The sequence below is a fragment of the Balaenoptera physalus genome (genome assembly GCF_965194825.1).
Source record: "Balaenoptera physalus genome assembly, chromosome: 7".
Lineage (NCBI taxonomy): Eukaryota > Metazoa > Chordata > Mammalia > Artiodactyla > Balaenopteridae > Balaenoptera > Balaenoptera physalus.
Window position 1 is genome coordinate 84,902,572 of NC_138886.1, and position 14,532 is coordinate 84,917,103.

Below are 14,532 nucleotides of genomic sequence, written 5' to 3' on the forward strand. Positions count from 1 at the left end.
AATTCCGTCTGCAGCTACTTTAAGCTGACTTCTCCACTTAAGATTCTTTGGGTTATCTAAGCACTCAGAATTGGTATCAAAACCCTAGTAAGGGCCACTGAATGAGTACTAACCCCCAGGAGAGATTTCCCCTTCTCTCCTTTCCTTTTAGCTTCAAGGATAGGGTAAGCAAGTTTCCATGCAGTCCTCTTCCTGTGTGGTGGAGTTTAGTTCTTTTTCACTCTCACTGGGCAGGTGTTACCCTGTGGGGTCTCACCTTTATGCTGGGATAGTCTGTCACATTCTCACTGCCTGTCTCTCCCTGCACCACCCTCCTCCTTGAAGACATGAAAGTGGAAACTCATTGACTCTAAGAATGCACAAAAACTTCAGCTTAATTTCCCTCTTCCTCAGAGTTGGTGCAAGTTAAGTAACACACACATAGAGATTCTGGGTAGACCTGGCTGGATAAAATGGGCAAAAGCACCATGAGTCATTTCAATGCATGATTATCAGAAAATTAAATCCAAGGAAAGCTTCTTCCAATCAAATGCTGGACCATCTGGGGACATAGATTCCCGGATAAAACTCTCAGTTACCTGACCCTGTCCATTTATGGGGAAAACATAACTTTTAGAAGTTATCACTAATCCAGAGATGACAAATCATCCATACAGCAAAATGGGGCTCCATAAATATAAGGTTAATTTGAAACTTTTGTTTTCATTCTAGGTAAGCTTTCTAAGCATTTAGAAACTTTTTTTTTTTTTCTTTTGGTATCAAGTTGACTTTTTTGGGGGACCAGATGTAATCTCAGGACTTTTTTTTTTCATTCTAATTGTTAGAATTGTGTTTATACTGGCTAAAACTATGCATGTTATTTATAGCAGAAATTATTTGTAAGTACGGTCTTATCATTCATCATCAATGCTTGATAGTTTCTGTAAATATTTCAGGCTGTAAATTAAATATCACTTGCTACTTGACTACATTTCTTTTGGTAGTTTGTGCCAACTGTGTTTTGACCATATCTAAAAAAGTTACGTTGTAATTTGTTCTTTTGGCATATATTATGTGTACTTTGGCAGTTAATGAAAAGAGATGCACTTCATGAAGATTTAAGTATTTACATCATTATATCATCTTAATATATGATTCAGTGGAAATACATACATATGTTCAAAGAAGAACTGTAAGTGAATCTATGCTTTTTACATTAGGAGAGTAAAGCAAATGATGAAAGAGTGTCCTAAAGTGCTGTGTTGTTATTTATACTTCCTAAATCACGGAACTGTGGTGGATTTTTAGCTATATTTCTCATGTAACAAGCCAATAATTACAAAATCATTATTTTTATAACCATTATTATTTGGCCACAAGCACACTTAGCAGTAACCTCTTATTCTTTTGATGCTTTGTATATTTAACATTAGATCATTCTTATTGTCTTTCATTATTTCCTCTTGTGGGGTGTCAACTTTGTAATCATGTTCAATAAAAGTGAGAAACAAATATATATGTGAACAAACATATGAAACCCATTGAACAAAGTGAAGCTCTTAAAACAGTAGCACATCTCTTAATAATATGTAATTTATTATCAGAGAACCATTTAGACATTGGGCAATATAACTGAATCATATAAATGCTGCATATTATTTTAGATATTAGTATTATTTCTCACATATGAGCCATGTGTTTTCAAATTTTATTTTGAAATAAATGTATCTGCCCACTGGAATATAAGTTCCATGAGGACAGGGACTTTGCTTTATTTACCATTAATTTCTAGTTTAAGACATAAATGTCACCAAAATCTTTTTTTTTAATTAATTAATTAATTTATCTATTTTTGGCTGTGTTGGGTCTTCGTTTCTGTGTGAGGGCTTTCTCTAGTTGTGGCAAGCGGGGGCCACTCTTCATCGCGGTGCACGGGCCTCTCACTATCGTGGCCTCTCTTGTTGCAGAGCACAGGCTCCAGACGCGCAGGCTCAGTAGTTGTGGCTCACGGGCCCAGATGCTCCGCGGCATGTGGGATCTTCCCAGACCAGGGCTTGAACCCGTGTGCCCTGCATTGGCAGGCAGATTCTCAATCGCTGCACCACCAGGGAAGCCCTCACCAAAATCTTTTACAATGAACAAGTTAATGTTTAATTAGGAACTAATTAATAGTGGACAATATTTTAGTAAACAGAAGAAATCAAATGTAGTCTTAATTTCAGTCAATATTTCTTCAAAACTATTTATTTAATGCGTTTTGTGGCTACCGGGTTAGGTGCATACAGATTTAAAGCAAGTATATTTTCCTGGTATATTGTTCTTTTTATCATTAAATAATGACCCTCTTAATTTGAAATAGTGTTTTTTTTTTTGGTCTTAAGATCTCTTGGTCTAATATTGCTATACTGGTTTCTTCCTGCCCTCTTTCACTCTCTCCTTTCTTCCCCTTCATCCTCGTCCTCCTTCCTTCTCCCCTCCTCCTCCTCTTCTTTCTTAGTATTTGCCTGGTATATTCTCTTTCATCCTTTCATTAGTTTACATCTGACCTCTTTGAGCCATTGTAGATATGTTTATAGAAAGCACATAGCTGGATTTTTGTTTTTTAAAATCTTGTCTGAGAATCTTTGCTGTAACATTTGTTTCATTTACAGTCACTTTGATTACTAGCATATTGGACTTATTTTAGTCATCTTATTTTGTGTTTCTATTTCACGTGCCTTTTTTTTTTTTTTCCTTTTTTTGCTTTTGCTTTCTGCCTTCCTAACTTGTCTTGGAAAGACTGAGTTTCTTTATTCCTATCCTCCATTCCAACCACCAATTTGGAAGTTCTGTATTTTATTTCTAATCTTTTAATAGTCAATCTTAAAATTTTAACATCAACACATGACTTAATACAATTTAATATTAATTAGTAGCTTTATGCTCATACCCTCAGATACGTATTAGCTTTCTCCTCCCATTCCAAATTCCACTGATTATTTTATCATTCTTAAAATAATATTCTTATATTGACTAATGTCAATAGTTTGACTAATGTCAAACTAATATATGACTAATATTTATTAGTCAATGCTTATTTAGATTTACAAATAACTGCTCATCATTGCTTCACTTTTCTTCTTCCTGAAGGACATATGTCTTTTAATTTTAGTTTGAATCATACAAAATTGTCTTTTTTTTTTTTTTTTTGGCTGTGCCACACAGCTTGTGGGATCTTAGTTCCCCGACCAGGGATTGAACCTGGGCCTTTGGCAGTGAAAGCCTGGAGTCCTAACCACTGAACTGCCAGGGTATTCCCTGAAATTGTCATTTTTGTGCATCAAAAATGGCCAAATATCAGACATTTCATGTGGTTCAATCTAATAGTCATTTCAGGGAGGAATTGTGGATAGTAAACTCTTTCAATCTAAAAATCTAAAAATGGTTTTATTTCACCATCACTTCTATATAATTTAGCTATGTTTACCCTCTTCCTGGGTTATTTTCCCTCATTGCTTAAAGATATTTCACTGCCCTCTGGAATCATCATTGCTGATGAGAAGTCTGTTGTCAGTCTAATTGCCATTTATTTATAGATAATTTGTCTTTCTCATTCCTTTGTTGTTGAAATTTTGAAAGTTTTCTATAACATATCTGGGTGTGGATATTTTTATTTGTTTTTAACTTAAATGATGTTTGCCCTTCATTTCTAGAAGTTCCAGAAATGGCTATTTTTTCAAGTTGGCCCATTCATTTTCTGTTTCTAATATTTTCCTTATGGTTTTTGTTCCTTCATTATCTCTTTATTAATTTTAAATAAACTTGTTTGTAGTCTCACACTATATATAATTTATATTTTAGGAGTGCTAATTTTCCTATTGATTGCATTTTCTGAATCTCCTCCATTGTGTCTTGACTTCTCATTGGGTTTATAAAATGATTTTCAGCTATGGTTACTCCCCCACCCCCACCTCCACCCTCCTGGGATTTTCATAAATCCTTATTTTTAAAGTATTTCCAAAGAGTGGTTTCACATTTTCCAGGGTGCTAAGAGTGCTTTTTATATCAACAATTTTTATGTCAGTATCAACTGCATGGTTTGTTGTAGCAGCTACATGATTTAAACCCTACATCTGTGTATAATGGGTACCTGGGGTTTTGATTTCTCACAGTTGATTTGTTTTTCACCCAAGTCCTTGGAGAGATGGAAAGCTTTTGAACTGCTTTTACAGTTAGGTGGGAGGAGTGACTTTAGTCTTTTCATGGAGGAGGTAGTTCTTCAAGGCTCCATGCTTTACATGGGATGTCCAACTACAGGTCTTCCCTCTGTGTAGACATTTTATCTCCTGTCCTCATAGAAGCATTAATCCTGAGCCTCTATGGTCTGTGATTGAGGTTGAAGCTGCTGTTGGGTCCTCGCTTTCCTCTGGCCTTGATTTCTCTGTTTATCTGGCACAATGGGGATTTTCTATTTTTTTCTAACATGGGTATGTGTTAATTTTTTTGTTTTTGTTTTTTCTACATTTTATTCATTTAGTTATGGCCTGTTTCTTGGTTTATGTTTATGTTTCTTTGTTGTCTTTTAATTCTATTTTGACCTTCTTTGTTTCTTCCAGTTGAAGTGCTAACATTCTTTGTGTGTTATATTTTAAAATAAACTGTATTATCTTAAAAAGTTGATATAAATTTAATCCATAATACATGTGAAACAACTCCTGTCTTATCCAGATGCCTTTTGCTTGGTATTTACATTAAATGCATGTATTCTTACAGTTGTGAAAATCCAGTTTATTGAAAGTTACCCACCTCAAGATGGAGGACTTTCCCTAAGAAAGTAGGCACAAACTTTTCAATGATAAGTTTTCTTCTCTCATCCTTATTAATTTAGAATGCTGAAATTAAGGATTTTGAGGTTATCAGTGTCCAAAGGCTAATGTAGGATTTTTAAAGCAAGACATTCTAGAATAATCAACCAGTTTTCATTCCTCTTTACTTTTTATTCTTTTCCTCTTACATATTTCAAACAACAAAAAGTAACCAACCACTCACTTTGCAGGATCATTAGGTCTTAAAGATGTTATCTTCTTGGATAAATACTTGTTATTTAATTATATATTGTTTTTCAGTGGAGATTGCTGATTTTTAAAAGAAATGATAATTTGGGGTTAGTAAATCCTACTGTTTGTACTAAGGATATTTTATTTATTGAGTCTTTTGAGAATTGACAGATACTCTGTTCTATTTTTATGGGCTTTCGAAAATAAGTTAGAAAAAACAGGTAACTAGAATAACTTTTACAACATAGCAGAACATTTACTGTACCTGCACATGGGCACGCACACACACACACACACACACACACACACACACACACACACAGCCATGCCATGCCATCAACGTCATTTTCATTTACTTTTTGTTTTTTCTGGCAACAGTAGAACATGCCCTGACAACCCGCCTTCCATTATAAATATTTTAAAAACTAGGCAGGAGAGAGTCATCCCTTAACCACAGTCATAATGTAATGAAGGATACACACAGCTGCAGCAACACTCTGTAATTACTTAATTTGTTTTTGACAGCTCCCATTTGCAGAAGAGAGGAAAGTATGAACCACACATGAGTAAGGATTTTATATACGCCTGAATTTGTTTGTCGGTTGTGAATATTCACACATTTTTTTGGAAAACGACAAAAATTATGGGGCAGGAAATCAAAGCCAACATCACCCTTTTCCCAGCAGAGAAAAGCTCAAGATGTTTGCTGTCTATGGAAAGTTGAAGCAAAAACTCAAGCCAGCGTCTCCTCACCAAAGGGAAAAAGTAGTAAATTAGCAATCGCATTCCAGTTTGTGGCATTAGAGTGGGAGAGTGAGTTAAGAGTGTAGGCCTTGCTCATCAGATGGAAGAGCTTATTTTAATGAGTAAATGGAGCCTAGGACAGGCCACCATTTATCCCAAACCACCTTTCATAATAGTTATGTGTTGAGTGGTGTGATAACTATTTCTATGTTTTCTATAACCCAGCTATGGGGGTTCAGGGTGCTCCTCATCATGCACTTCTTAGGTAACTAGTGTTGACCTACATAGAACAGAGGTTGATGGGGCTGTGGGATGTTTCCTGGATCTCCTGAGACATGTCCTGAGTTGTCTGGGACTAAACGCTTTAAAGGGACTGGTCTTGAAGTGGTATTAAGGCAAGATGAAACCCAACGATCAGAGATGTGTGATTGTGATTTGGTCTCTTTTTGGGAGTATGAGAAGTCTCCTTCTACCCCAACTGGGAGTTGGAATGGGGTTAACAAATCCATACAGTTCTGTAAGGGGATGATGGAAACCTTACAAAGTGGGGAACACAGAGTAATGGAACAATTTGAGTTATCTCAGAGTTATCATCAGTAGTCAAAACTGCGCTTTTGGACACAGCAATTGGGCCTGATTAAGAGGCTGTCTCTCACCTTAGGAAGATGGATTGGGGTAAATTATATCTTACATAAATCAGAGTAAGGAACTATAATAAAGGGTATATCATTATTCTATTAATATTGTATTGAGAAACTAGGCAGAGCTCTGGAATTATTTACCTGGTAGAAATCTGACCAAGTAGAGTTAAAGATCTGTCTGTGCTTTCTCTGTCCCCGATTGTCTTGATTCTTTTTGGCAACAGGATTCTAATGCATAAAACCATATGCAAATGTCATAAGCAGTAATTAAAGGCAGAGTCACATGTGATTTAGTTAGCTTACCTTGAAGAAAGTTCTTGGGAGGAGTTTGGGAAGATTTGTTCCTTGCAGAAGGAGGTCATGAAGGGCAGGTATTTGAGTTATAAAAAGAGTCAACTTGAGGCTGTAGGCTCAAGAGAGCTCCTGGGGATGCTGATCTGTCATTGCTCCTGCTCCTTTGATCAAGTCATGTAGTTGTGGTCAAATCATGTAGTTATATATTCACATTGTCTTGCATGTTCTCCTCAGTAGGAAGGAATTTAGGCCTGGGAAGATGCAGACATTTCCTCTCAGGTGTCCTGAGTACTTTCACCCAAGGTCATTGTCATCAGACAACCTGTGACTAAGATTGTTTTCCCTGCCCTTCCCAGCACCCCCCAGCCTCGGGCTTCCAGAGCAGACATGGTGTCAGAATTATGCTTGATCCTGCCTAAAGACAACGGGGGTGTATAAACGGTAGGGTGCTGAAGGTTGTGGGGCATCTTTATCCTCTCTTATGTCATCTCATTCCAGTATTCAAGGTCAGTCTCCCAAAGAGCACTCTTTTAAGCTATGGTACTTAAGGCAGTAGTCATCTTTCTCTACAGTCCTTTCAGAATGTTATTTGATATTTCACTAGTGGACACATTTATATATACTTACTTGAAACTTGGAGAGTGATTTTACTTGATAAATCTCAGCAGCTTAATATATACCTATAAAGTTGGTCTGAAGGCATTGGCAAATTATAGATGAACTTATTCAAATCAAAGGCCTATGGTCCCTTATTGATTTTTCAAGTTTTTTCTTTCACATTAGAAACATTTAAACTTTGATTGCTTACAACTTAGTTCTTCCTTTTTACACAGCATTGTTTAATGCTAGATTATTCCTGAATATGTATAAATCCTATTTATAAAATTGGTAACTGCTAGTTAAATTAGATAAATCTAATTTATCAAAAATAATCCTGACGGTGAAGTTAAGATGGTGGAAGAGTAGGAAGATGTAGAGTTCACCTCTCTCCACAGATGCATCAGGAATACATCTATAGATGCAACAATTCTCGTAGAACACTGGCTGAACACTAGCCAGAAGACCTTGGACACTGGAAGGGACTATAAAGATCCTTGCATAACTGGGTAGGACAAAAGAAAAAAGAAGCGAGAAGGAGGAGGAGAGGAAGCAGGATGGGACCTGCACCCCGGGGTGGGGCAGCTGAAGCAGAGGAGAGATTCCTGAATTCAGGGAAACCCCCTCTCTGACGGGGAAATCAACTGGGACAGAAGGGAAGCATTTGAGGTTGTCGGAAGAGGGTGAAGCAGCCGATCTGTGGCAGACGGGACAAAGTGAGAAATACACAGATGGTCTGTACGGCAGCCCTGTGTGCCCTGGACTGGGACGTGTGTTCACAGGTGTGCAAGGGGCTGGAAGCTGGAGTGTGGGGATTAGAGAACTGGCCTGAGGCAAGAACTGCTGTTGGCTGTGGGGAGACAGACTGAGGGGACGGGAGGGAGGAAATCCACAGCAGGGAATGCTTATGGAGGAAGACTGGACTGCCATGGAAGCAGGTGCTACTGCTGAGTGACACGCAGTGGGAGGAGCCAGTGTTGTAGTCTCTCTCTCCCCACATGCTGGCACCTGCCAACGAACAATAAAAGAAGCCCTCTCAAGGCTGGCCCTCACACACTGGCTGCCGGGCACCAGAAAAAGCCCAGCCAGGGCTGGCCCTCACTAGGGCCATATCTCTTGCGCCCATGGCCACCAGCTTCCCTGCACATTTTGCGCTGCCAGGGCTCCCATGATCCAAGCAGTCATACTACCTCTGTGCCCTGTCCTCACTGGGGCAGACCCAAGAGCTCCAAGGCAGCCTCAGGAACAGACTCCTATGGGTGGACCACACGCAGAGGTGGGGACAAAACCAAAGCTGAACCCCAGGGATGGGGCGAATAAGGAAGAGTATTGAAAATCTTCCCATCAGCTGCACAAGCTGCAGGTTATATCCCCACAATCACCTAGGTACACCCTGCATCTATGGAATATCTGAGTAGACAATGAGTGTTCCCACAAACGAAAACGGCCTAGCTCTGACAGCTATAGACTTTGGGGGCAGCACACGCAGGAATTGGGGCAGATCAGAGTCTGAGTGGTCCCCACAGGGCCCATGACAGGTCCAGAGACCAGCCCAGAGGCAGAGGAGGGTCTCTTGGGGAGGCAGAGATAGGCTGTGGCTCACAGCGTGTGCAAGGACACTGACAGCTAAGACCCCAGGGAAACATAATTATTACTATTAATTGTATTATGTTTTGAGTCATTCTGTTGTTGGTTCTGGATTTCTTTTAGTGTTTTTTTGTTTGTCTGTTTGTTGTTGTTTTAGGTTTTTTTTAATTTAGTCTTTTTGGAACTTCGTGTTTTATAACATTTTTTATTTTTTTAATATATTTCTATTTTTACTTTTCTGTTGTTCTGTGTTCTTTTCTTCTTATTTTTTCTTCTCCTTTTTCTTTAATATATTTAAAAATTTTTTAAATTTCCATTTCTACTTTGCTTTTCTGTTGTTCTGTGTTTTTTCCCTTTTTATTTTATTTTATTATTATTTTAAAAATCATTTTTATCAGTTTGTTCAGTTTCCTTGCTTTATTCTTCAGTACGCACACTATTTTGGTTTTGATTTTAGGTTTTGTGTTTTTATTAGTTCTGATTCTAATTGTCTGATTTCGTTTTGGGGTTCTTCTCTTTGCCCGGTTGTTCTCTTGCTTTTTGTTCTATTTGGTCTGTTTTTGTTTCTTTTGCATGTGTGTGTTTCCTCGTTTCTGTTTTTGTTTGATTTTGTTTTTACCATTTCTCTGGGGTTTTGTTTGTCTTTTTTTTCCTTAATAAATTTTTTATTTTATTTTTTTATATTTCTATTTCTACGTTGCTTTTCTGTTGTTGTCTTCTTTCCCCTTTCCCTTTTTCTTTTTTTTAAAAAATCATTTATTTTCGTTTGTTTTGTTTCTTTGCTTCATTCTTCAGCTGGCACCCTGCTTTAGTTTTATTTTTTGGTTTTGTGTTTTTGTTCCTTTTTTAAAATTTAAAAATTTTTTATTTAAAAGAATCTTTTTTAAATGATATTTTGTTTTATTTCTTATTTATTTTTTGGCAGATCTTTATTGGCGTATAATTGCTTCACAGTACTGTGTTAGTTTCTGTTGCACAAGAAAGCAAATCAGCTCTATGAATACACGTCCCCATATCGCCTCCCTCTTGACACTCCCTTCCATCCTCCCTATCCCACTCCTCTAGGTCATTGCAAAGCACCAAGCCGATCTCCCTGTGCTATGCTACTGCTTCCCACCAGCCAACTGTTTTACATTCAGTAGTATATATATGTTGATGCTACTCTCACTTTGCCCCCACTTTGCCCTCCCACCCCATGTCCTCAAGTCCATTCTCTGTGTCTACCTCTTTATTCCTGCCCTGCAACTAGGTTCATCAGTATCATTTTTTTTTTTTTAGATTCCACGTATATGAGTTAGCATACAGTATTAGTTTTTCTCTTCCTGACTTACTTCACTCTGTATGACAGACTCTAGGTTCATCCATTTCACTACAAATAACTCAATTTCATTAGTTTTTATGGCTGAGTAATAGTCCATTGTATATATGTGCTGCATCTTCTTTATCAGTTCATCTGTTGATGGACATTTAGGTTGGTTCCATGTCCTGGCTATTGTAAATAGTACTGCAATGAACATTGTGGTACATGTCTCTTTTTGAATTATGGTTTTCTCAGGGTATATTCCTAGTAGTGGGATTGCTGGGTCATACGGTAGTTCTATTTTTAGTTTTTAAAGGAACCTCCATGCTGCTTTCCATAGTTGTATCAATTTACATTCCCACCAACAGTGCAAGAGGGTTCCCCTTTCACCACACCCTTTCCAGCATTTATTGTTTCTAGATTTTTTTTGAATTTTATTTTATTTATTTTTTTATACAGCAGGTTCTTATTAGTTATCCATTTTATACATATTAGTGTATATATGTCAATCCCAATCTCCCAATTCATCACACCCCCCCACCCCCCCACCCCCCCACCACTTTCCCCCCTTTGTGTCCATACGTTTGTTCTCTACATCTGTGACTCAATTTCTGCCCTGCAAACCGGTTCATCTGTACCATTTTTCTAGGTTCCACATATATGCGTTAATATACGGTATTTGTTTTTCTCTTTCTGACTTACTTCACTCTGTATGACAGTCTCTAGATTCATCCACGTCTCTACAAATGACCCAATTTCGTTCCTTTTTATCGCTGAGTAACATTCCATTGTATATATGTACCACATCTTCTTTATGCAGTTGTCTGTCGATGGGCATTGAGGTTGCTTCCATGATCTGGCTCTTGTAAATAGTGCTGCAATGAACACTGGGGTGCCTGTGTTTTTTTGAATTATGGTTTTCTCTGGGTATATGCCCAGTAATGGGATTGCTGGATCATATGGTAATTCTATTTTTAGTTTTATAAGGAACCTCCATACTGTTCTCCATAGTGGCTGTATCAATTTACATTCCCACCAACAGTGCAAGAGGGTTCCCTTTTCTCCAACCCTCTCCAGCATTTGTTGTTTGTAGATTTTCTGATGATGCCCATTCTAACTGGTGTGAGGTGATACCTCATTGTAGTTTTGATTTGCATTTCTCTAATAATTATTGATGTTGAGCAGTTTTCACATGCTTGTTGGCCATCTGTATGTCTTCTTTGGAGAAATGTCTATTTAGGTCTTCTGCCCGTTTTTGGATTGGGTTGTTTGTTTTTTTAATATTGAGCTGCATGAGCTGTTTATATATTTGGGAGATTAATCCTTTGTCTGTTGATTCGTTTGCAAATATTTTCTCTCATTCTGAGGGTTGTCTTTTTGTCTTGTTTGTAGTTTCTTTTGCTTTGCAAAAACTTTTAAGTTTCATTAGGTCACATTTGTTTATTTTTGTTTGTATTTCCATTACTCTAGGAGGTGGATCAGAAAAGATCTTGCTGTGATTTATGTCAAAGAGTGTTTTTGCTATGTTTTCCTCTAAGAGTTTTATAGTGTCTGGTCTTACACTTAGGTCTCTAATCCATTTTGAGTTTCTTTTTGTATATGGTTTTAGGGAGTGTTCTAATTTCATTCTTTTACAGGTAGCTGTCCAGTTTTCCAGCACCATGTATTGAAAAGACTGTCTTTTCTCCACTGTATATCCTTGCCTCCTTTGTCATAGATTAGTTAACCATAGGTGCGTGGATTTTTCTCTGGGCTTTCTATTCTGTTACATTGATCTATATTTCTGTTTTTGTGCCAGTACCATATTGTCTTGATTACTGTAGCTTTGTAGTATAGACTGAAGTAAGGGAGTCTGGTTCCTCCAGCTCCATTTTTTTCCCTCAAGACTGCTTTGTCTATTCGGGGTCTTTTTGGTCTCCATACAAATTTTAAGATTTTTTGTTCTAGTTTTGTAAAAAATGCCATTGGTAATTTGATAGGGATTGCATTGAATCTGTAGATTGCTTTGGGTAGTATAGTCATTGTCACAATATTGATTCTTCCAATCCAAGAACATGGTATATCTCTACATCTGTTGGTATCATATTTAATTTCTTTCATCAGTGTCTTATAGGTTTCTGCATACAAATCTTTTGTCTCCCTAGGTAGGTTTATTCCTAGGTATTTTATTCTTTTTTTTGCAATGGTAAATGGGAGTGTTTCCTTAATTTCCCTTTCAGATTTTTCATCATTAGTGTATAGGAATGCAAGAGATTTCTGTGCATAAATTTTGTATCCTGCAACTTTACCAAATTCATTGATTAGCTCTAGTAGCTTTCTGGTGGCATCTTCAGGATTTTTGATGTATAGTATCATGTCATCTGCAAACAGTGACAGTTTTACTTCTTCTTTTCCAATTTGTATTCCTTTTACTTCTTTCTCTTCTCTGTTTGCCATGGCTAGGACTTCCAAAACTATGTTGAATAATAGTGGTGGGAGTGGACATCCTTGTCTTGTTACTATCTTAGAGGAAATGCTTTCAGTTTTTCACCATTGAGAATGATGTTTGCTGTGGGTTTGTCGTATATGGCCTTTATTATATTGAGGTAGGTTCCCTCTGTGCCCATTTTCTGGAGAGTTTTTATCATAAACCTGTGTTGAATTTTGTCAAAAGCTTTTTCTGCATCTATTGAGATGATCATATAGTTTTTATTCTTCAATTTGTTAATATGGTGTATCACATTGATTGATTTGTGTATATTGAGGAATCCTTGCATCCCTGGGATAAATCCCACTTGATCATGTTGTATGATCATTTTAAAGTGCTGTTGGATTCTGTTTGCTAGTATTTTGTTGAGGATTTTTGCATCTATGTTCATCAGTGATATTGGTCTGTAGTTTTCTTTCTTTGTGACATCTTTTTCTGGTTTTGGTATCAGGGTGATGGTGGCCTCATAGAATGAGTTTGGGAGTGTTCCTCCCTCTGCCATATTTAGGAAGAGTTTGAGAGGATTGGTGTTAGCTCTTCTGTAAATGTTTGATAGAATTCACCTGTGAAACTATCTGGTCCTGGACTTTTGTTTGTTGGAAGATTTTTAATTGCAGTCTCAGTTTCAGTGCTTGTGATTGGTCTGTTTATATTTTCTATTTCTTCCTGGTTCAATCTCAGAAGGTGGTGCTTTTCTAAGAATTTGTCCATTCCTTCCAGGTTGTCCATTTTATTGGCATATAGTTGCTTGTAGTAATCTCTCATGATGCTTTGTATTTCTGCAGTGTCAATTGTTACTTCTCCTTTTTCATTTCTAGTTCTATTGATTTGAGTCTTTCCCTTTTTTTCTTGATGAGTCTGGCTAAATGGTTATTAATTTTGTTTATCTTTTCAAAGAACAAGCATTTAGTTTTATTGAACTTTGCTATTGTTTTCTTTGTTTCTATTTCATTTATTTCTGTTCTGATGTTTATGATTTATTTCTTTCTGCTAACTTTGGGTTTTGTTTGGTCTTGTTCCTCTAGTTCCTTTAGGTGTAAGGTTAGATTGTTTATTTGGGATTTTTCTTGTTTCTTGGGGGATGCTTTTGCCACATCCCACAGGTTTTGGATCATCGTGTGTTCATTGTCATTTGTCTCTACGTATTTTTTGATTTCCTCTTTGATTTCTTCAGTGATCTCTTGGTTATTTAGTAATGTATTGTTTAGCCTCCATGTGTTTGTGTTTTTTACGTTTTTTTCCCTGTAATTGATTTCTGATCTCATAATTTTGTGGTCAGAAAAGATGCTTGATATGATTTCAAAGGCGAGGTTTGGGTGGTGGGCGGCGCCAGTGCTCAGGACGCACAGGGTTGGAAAAGGCCCTGGGGGTTGTGGAGGGTGGGGCTTAGGCTCAAGGAACAGAAGGGGCCCAGGAGTGCCCCCCACCCTTTGTCTCAGAGGGCAGGGGACCTCTCCTGGGAGCCCAGCAGGCTTCCTGACCTCGAGTGGGAGGGGCAAACAACCTCCTCTCCTCTCCTGCTCCTCAGGTCTGGGAGGCCCCCTTCTGCCTGCTTCTCCTGATCTCCCTGGCCTCCCTCCTATGCCCCCAAGACCCACACAGCCTGGAGGGGTGTTTGGAGGACTAGGGAGTGGCCTGGGAGCTCAGCAATCTCCCTGAGCCCGAGTGGGCAGGGCAATCGCCCTCTGCTCCTCTCCCCCTCCTCCCAGATGGCTCCTCCACCCTTCCTCTCCTGATCTCCCCGGCCTCTCTCCTATACCCCCCAGGACCATGTGGCCTGGATGGGGCTTTGGAGATGGGGTACCGGCTTGGGAGCTCAGCAGGCTCCCCTGCCCGCGTGGGCCAGGCGATCGCCCTCAGGTCCTCTCCTGCTCTTCCTTGAGAGTC

General features: G+C 38.3%; 1 long non-coding RNA gene across 2 annotated transcripts in view; it reads left to right on the forward strand.

The window, feature by feature from the left end:
* LOC309664514 overlaps positions 1–14,532 on the forward strand; it is a 97,792-nt gene that overhangs the window by 41,704 nt on the left and 41,556 nt on the right. Inside the window, exon 4 of one of the 2 annotated variants that reach the window (XR_014265866.1) lies at positions 4,732–13,934. The exons of the other annotated variant lie outside the window; for it this stretch is intronic. This is a non-coding gene — a long non-coding RNA (uncharacterized lncRNA). Of the gene's footprint in view, positions 1–4,731; positions 13,935–14,532 lie in introns of those variants that run through there. 2 annotated transcript variants of the gene reach the window in all.